A 7,817-nucleotide genomic window follows, 5' to 3' on the forward strand; every position below is an offset into this window, starting at 1 on the left:
AATATTTCATTTATAAAGCAGCAGATGTTAAATTTTATGCCACAGTTTTCATCTTGATCTAGAGTCAGCACTTGTCTGGCAGCATCTATAAGGGACCTGAGGCAAATAGGGTCACTATTCCCCTTAAGAATCACACTGTATAGCTCAAGATTTCCTGTAGACATTTTTCTTTATAAAAAAGACATAGTAACTGAATATATATCAATCATTTCTGAAAGTCATTCAAAGTTTGCAAGCTTTCTTTTCTAATTTCCAATTTCTGAGACTTAATTTCCCTATGATTCAACATTTGTCCCCAAAATGGGAAAGGCGACTGCATTTGAATTTTCTGGGGGGAATTAACTAACCGTGCTTAGGCAAGGCTCTGCTGAGGCTGTCCAAATGTTGTAAGCAAATGCCTTCATATTTTATGGAGACACAAGATATAATCAATAGTGGATAATGTAAAAATGTGACAATTGATTTTGCATATTTTCTGTAACATTAGACACATACATCAGGCATAATATAGCACTTTTGCTATACCCTGAGGCAATATTTACCAGTGATATCTCCTAAGTAGCTCTTTAATTTAACTGATGGTACACTAAATGAAAATCTTTGAAAGGCTTTTGGAACTAAAGGGATGCTAAAAAAAATCTATTAAACCTAAAACTATTTTATAGGTATCATTTGAGAAGGTAATCCAGGTTCTAAAGCTCCATCTAGGTGCATAGTCTTATTAACTATTCATAATTATTGTATCAGTCCCCATTTTCCCGATTTCCTTGTTATGAGAGAACATATTTACCTGTTTTCCCCTGCAAAGCAGCAGCCATAACTAGACCTTGGGTGTATGTGGGTAAAGTTCGCCATTAATTTTAAATGGGATCACAGATGTCACCTTTCTTTCTAAAAAAAATATCAAATCAGTCTGATATATTCTGTTGGCATTCTCACAGGCTAGCTGTTTAAAAATCAAAATTCTATTGTTGAAATAAGACCTGCGGGGCTGCATCCCCAGCACCCCAGCCGCCTGGCTAGCTTATTCCCGAAATAACAACACACAAACTGTATTCAGTTAAACACTGCTTGGCCCATGAACTCTAACCTTTACAGGCTAATTCTCGCACCTGGACTAGCCCATTTCTAATGATGTGTGTAAGCACCCCAAGGTGCACTTACTGGGAAGATTCTAGCCTCCATCCATCCTGGGTCGGAGTTGCCTGGGAGAGCAGAGACTGGCGTCTCTGCTCCAGAGAGCAGAGCTGTAGAGTCTCTAGGGAAGCAGAGCAGAGTCTGACCTCACTTCCTCTTCCTCCCAGAATTCTATTCTGTTTACTCCTCCCACCTATGCTTTAACCTATCAGGGCCAGCCAAGCAGTTTCTTTATTGCTCAATGATCTTCCTCCATCATTCTATCACCTGTATCTGTAATTAATCTGTTTGATGGCTGCATCAGTGTTGGAACATTTTCCTGAATAAACGCTAAGGTCCCTGCATTATTTAAGATAAGTCCGCTATCTGCTCTCCTGTAGTTGAAGTTTATTGCAGACCTTCTTATTAGCAGTATTAATTTGGGCACAGGCTGCTACTTCAATATTTAAATGCTGATCAGTTACTCTATAAGGACTTTGACTGCCAAACATATCATCAGAAATAATAACTACCTGGGACAGATTACTCACAGCTGTGACCTGGGTTTGTTCTGAAACCTGAGTTTTCCATATCATATAGTCTTTTCCTGTCAGGCAAGCTTTCACCATCTCTTTCCAATCCCCAGAGTATGGCTTAAAAATACATATACATTAGCAGCGTGTGTAAAAGGAGAAATCTTGTCAAACTGAGCTCAGATTGCTTTTAATACTTTGCCTCTTTTGAATGGTTTCAGGCTTTGTTGTCTGACTAGATTTCATGATCATCTCTTTGCTCGATTGCTAGAAACATTTGAAATACCTGAGCATCTTCTCATTGGCTCACTCTTTCTCTGAAAACTAGCTTGTACGAGAAATGCATAAGAAATGCTGAGTGTTTGCTTTGCTCCAGGAGGTCTTTGCACCATGTTATTTTTACTGTCTCTTTAAAGATTTTGTTTAATTTTTAAAAACTGTTCCATTAGATACCTGTATATAACCACTTTATTATTAAGCCTATGCACATTTCTTAAACAACTATGACCTGTTCAGAGGTTTATTTTTTAATGAATCTACCTTTATTGCTTATGTGTAATAATTTTTTGACATGAGAATTTTTTTTTTGTGCCAGAGGAATGTTCACCACCTCTACAATCAATGATAACTGTCCTAGCTCTAGGGATTTTGGGGTTCTATGTTAACATAAAGCAATTTGTAGCATGCAGTTCAAAAGGCACAAATACTCTGTAGCAGGACTTATAAAAGATCCAGAGCTGGTTGTGCTTCCAGTCTGAACCCAGAAGCTGTCCCTATTCACTGCCAACATAAAAAGCCTTTCTGAAAATAATGTGACTACCAAGAAGCTGGAATTGACTCTCTTTTCATGGGCCTAGAAGAGCTTTTTAAAGCATTATTAGGCTTTATGTTGATGAACATTACCAAAATTGGACACTGTGATGAAAGCAGAGACTCTACTTTTTGTTTCCCATGTACCCAGACCTAAATAATCACACAGAATCTATAATAATTACAACAGTGTTTGGCTAATGGCTCAACTGTATTTTTTGCTAGCTCTAACATCTTCAGTTATAGCCACAACACTGGCTTAATGCCAAGTTTCTGCTTCAGTAGCTACATAGTGTCTCCTTGACTTTGCCTACTCTTTCTCTATATCTCTGTTCAGATTTCCTGCTGGTTATGTTAATCCCTGCCATAAGCCAAAGCAAGTTTTCTATTAACCAATGGAAATAAAATATACTCACTGCATACAGAGTAGAATCCCACATCAGGAGACGAGTCAGCAACTCTGAAGGAGATCACAAAGTTTACTGCAGGATTTGTTTCCAATGATAGAATTGAGAATACTCTATTTTTTATATTCCAAGGAAAACTTGAATGCACACACTTCATCAATCAGATACAATTATAAGCACTCAGCCATTAGCTCGGGCTTATTACTAGCTAACTTGTACATTTTAAATTAATCAATTTCTTATGTGTGTTCTCATGTGGATTGGTTCTTTTACTCAGGTTATTATCTATGTTTATTCCTTACACATTTTAATTAATCTGCAGTGATTTTATCCTGAATGCTCATGTCTAGAAACTGAAGAACAACCACATAAACATGAAAGTTGAACCTGCCCAGTTGATGCTTAATATCTTACCACAGGCTGGGTTGTGGTCTACAGCTGCCTAAAAATATGGGATTAATAAACAGGCTGACCTTCTGATTCTGTGACATGCAATAAGCACAAAAAACAATTTCAAAGAGTAAAACCAAAACCACACATTTTTTTTCTGTCTATGTCTTGCCATTCATTACTCATAAACAAAATCACATTTAACTAAGTCATATGTAAAGGTTCTCTTTTTCTGAGTATATAGCTAACATGGTACCTTAAATAGACACACCACTTCCACAAGTAATTTCATTAGGTATTTATTTTATTTTCTATGAGCCTAGCATAGTTTCATTTTTTAATTTTATTTTTATTTTGTTCACAGTGTATCTAGGCTGAGCTAGGTTGTCATTCAGAGAATGGCTCACTAAGCTCAGAACAAGCAAGATGGATAAATCCTGGTCCCACTGACATTGGCCCCTCAGCCTTCCCCAGCCATAAAGGTCTCCCCCACATTCAGAGCGCTTAGTTTGGTACTATGCTGGTTCCCTCACTATCAGGCCAGAGATGTTAGGCTACGATTAGCTCAGGTAAGCTGTTTCAGGGGTATTCTGATAATGGCCTTGATCTTTTTGCATGTATTCTTACTCCTTGCGTTCTTCAACTGGACTTTAGGAGCTCAGTCCTGTATTCAACTGTGAATTCCTGCATCTGCTTCCATCAGTTGCTGGATGTAGGTTCTATGATGAGATTTAAAATAGTCTTCAATCTGACTACATGTCAATGGCTGTTCATGAACCCTCTCCACTATTGCTTAAGGTCTTACCTGGGGTCATCCTTGTGAATTCCTGGGACTTTCTCAAATACCAGGTTTTTGCTAGTACCCTAATGGCTCCCTCAATCAAGATACCTTTTTCCTCTCTCTCTCTCTCTCTCTCTCTCTCTCTCTCTCTCTCTCTCTCTCTCTCTCTCCATCTCATAAATTCCATTCTTTCAAATTCTCCTCACCTCTCTTTTTCTCTCTACCTTCTTCTGCATTCCCTTCTCCTGCACCCATAATTTTTCATTTTCTCGGGAGATCTTATATTTTTTCACTTTCCCAGGGGGATCAATGATTTTGTCCCTTAATGTTCCCCTTGTTACTTAGCTTGTCTACAGTCATGGGCTATAGGTTCCCTATTCTTTTCTTCATAGTTGGTGTTCACTTATGATTGGGTATTATACCAACATCATCACTCTCATCTGGGTTACCACACTCAGTATGGATATTTCTAGTTTCATTCATTTGCCTGCAAATTACAAGATGTCATTTTTTATACTGCAGAGAAGTACTTCGTTGTGTAATGTATCCACATATTTTTATCCATTTTTGGTCAATGGACATGGATTTTTCTCCATGCTGCTCTTATTACATTATATGAATGAGGGTGACTGAGGAAGAACCCAGTCATGTGTCTACTTCTTGACATTATTATCTACTATGCAGAAAAGATAACTTAACATTGGTGTTTACAGAGGACCATATAATATTTGGTGATTAAGTAGAATACAAGAATATTTAGAGTGGTTAAAAATGTAGTCTGTGAGTTACAGTCATTATCTTCTTATTACTATTTTTGGTTACACTGAAACCAGAGACAGTCAGCTATCAGTCTCAGTCAGCAACATGCCCATTAGGAAGTTTGTAAACCTAAAAGACATTTTTAGAATACTTGTTTTCTAAAGTAGGCATGTTGGTATTATACAATTCTAGGACATTAGAGAAGTGTAGTAAAGGAAAGTTTTCTGAGTATTTATGGCCATCTAGTCTAGAATGGCCCATTTCATTCCAAGAAGAAAATGTATCTCAAATCTGCTAATTTAATAAATATCTGTATTAAACCCGTATTTGATTAATACATAAGCATATTTGCACTAATAAATTCTCAAAACTGGAAAAATGCATAATACTTGAATATATTCAGTGTTAAAAAATCACAGTTTGCGTATTGTCAAGATAAATGAAGCCAACCCCTTCTTAGACTGGCTATTTGCTGTATTGAACTAATTCAGAAGGAAAATTACAATCATTTTTGTGGTAGATTGCCATGAAGTTCAGTCGGGTACCAATAGATAACTTCAAATTGATTGACATGCAACTTCCTTAAATGAATTCTATTTTTAGTAAAGATAGAAAAATTACTTCAAATTTAATAGTGATTATAAAATCTGAAGAGAAATTCTAGAATATGGAATCTAGTTGATTATTGAAATAGGTACTTAAAGTTATTATTTAGAGGATATTATATATATATATATATATAGATTTTATATAAGAAACAATACTATGAAGGCTACTTCTTGCAAAGGTAAATATGAAAACATCTATAAAGTCTTAAAACAGGCAAACACAAATGTTAACAATATTAATATATTTACGTTTTCCCCCTGAAATCCATTAAACTGAATTCATTTCTTGAACATTAAGACTCTGTGGGCTACTATGTTAAGTGGGGTTTATTTGGAAGAAGGTTGCACATCAAATTTCTTTCTACAATCTATCTGTTTCCTTGCACAAGACTCTAATAAACTTAAATATGCTATGCATTATAATTCAACTACATTAAAATGGTAATTATATATTACATTTTTATATAATGCATATTGTATTATACATAATGTATTTAATTATAACTCTACTGCATAAAGATCACACATAAGAACAGACAAAAACAGATCACAAAGAATCAGAAGCCAGATACACTTGGCTGCACAGAATCACAATCAGAAATCTCCAGACAGGAATGGAGGCTTCCATGTACATAGGTAGATTTGAGGCAAAAGCAGCTGCAAACTTGCTCAGATTGCCTGTCATACATTGTCAGTTTTGTCGGCTGTTAACTGGAAGCAAAAACACAGGATAAATTGCATTTTATCCTGTGTTCTGTCAATTGCTCTGCTTCTTTTCACAGCACACAGGGAGGAGGGAGTCATAGGTGACTCATCAGCTCTGGATGAGATCACCAAGTTAACTGCTTTCCGGTCCTCGGTTTGCAAGCTCTCTCCTTATTGGTTCCTTGATGGCATAAAAAGGTCTGCACTGAGGGATTTTGCCAGTGGGGCTTTGACTAAAGTCCTGCTAAAAGCTGGACTTTAGTCAAAGCCTCATCATAAACCACCCCAGAAAAAAAAAAAGTGTGTTGCAGAAAGCTGCAGGATACAGAATCAACAGAAACCTAGAAAAGCAAGGATTTGTTGAAAATTTCCATGCTCCTGCTAAGAGTCACCTGTTCCGGTTTGCAGTACAGGAAAATGTTCGATTCTCAGAAGTCACTGCTTCAGCCTTAGTATCTGTGATTCCTGATTTAGTCTGAGATTCTGCATTTTCTGAAATGAAGATTTACTTAGTGAGTCAATACCTGACAACAACCGGGATGTACTGATCTTATGAGCCATTGGAGACCCCACTAAGTTAATTACTGTGTCGGCAAATAACCTCAGGTATCTGGGAATCTGAAAATTTCAAGTGTCTGTTTCCTCAGTCAGTGTGTTTAGCACCTCTGTCATGGCGTTTCTGAATGTGATACCTGTAAGAGGCAATCGGCAACACAGAATCACAACCAGCCGTCAGCAGGGAGAAATGGAACATTTCAGGTAGATAGGCAGGATACAGACCCAAGAAGTCAGATATATGTCACCTCCTTGTTAACTCATAATGATTTCCCCTTTTAATAATTGAATTCTTGTCCTAGGTAAACTACATTTTTTTCCGGTCATCCACTTTCACTTTCATTTCTTTCTGTCAGAGCAAACCTTGAGATGGGAGGGAGAAATGAGTCAGCAGCTCTGATGCAGATCTCCAAGGTAACCACAGGCTTTGTTCCTATTGGTGGAATTGAGATCACTCTCCTCATTTGTTCATATTTCAGGAACAAGTTGAATGCACACTCTCCTTCATTTAGACGCAAGGAGAGCTCATTACATTTTCAGCGTAGCTGGTCTTTACTAGTCAGGCTCTGGCTATATGCCAGCTCTCAGCTGCTCATGTTTATAATCAAAACCTCAATGTACATTGGCCCAAACATGGCAGTCTGCTCTTGACATCTATGTGAGAAAAAGCCCAGGGAAATTAGCAAACTCAGGTAGTGGTTTATTCCCAGTATGGCAGTTCTAAGTCACCTGTTACTGTCTCCTGTGAAGCAAGTAGATTCCTGCTTCTGAAACCTTTGCTTCTCTTTAAACTTGTGGCACCACTGTCTCAGTCTTGAAACACTAAGTATTGTTGAAATAGGGACGGCGGCAGGGCTGCGTCCCCGGCACCCGGCCGCCCGCATGGCTAGCTTATGCCCAGAAATAATTACACGGAAACTGTATTCTTTCAAACACTGCCTGGCCCGGATAGTTCCAGTTCCTTATGGCTAGCTCTTACATATTGTTCTAACCCATTTCTAATATTCTGTGTAGCCCACGAGCTGGCTTACCAGGGAGGATCTTAACCTGCGTCTGTCTGGAGCGGGAGAACCATGGCGACTCCTCACACAGCTTCTTTTTCCCAGCATTCTCCTCTGTCTACTCCGCCTACCTAATTTTCTATCCAATAAAA

This window comes from Alexandromys fortis, unplaced genomic scaffold, assembly GCF_014885135.2.
Source record: "Alexandromys fortis isolate MF-2015 unplaced genomic scaffold, M_Fortis_MF-2015_v1.1 scaffold_294, whole genome shotgun sequence".
In the NCBI taxonomy this organism is placed as follows: domain Eukaryota; kingdom Metazoa; phylum Chordata; class Mammalia; order Rodentia; family Cricetidae; genus Alexandromys; species Alexandromys fortis.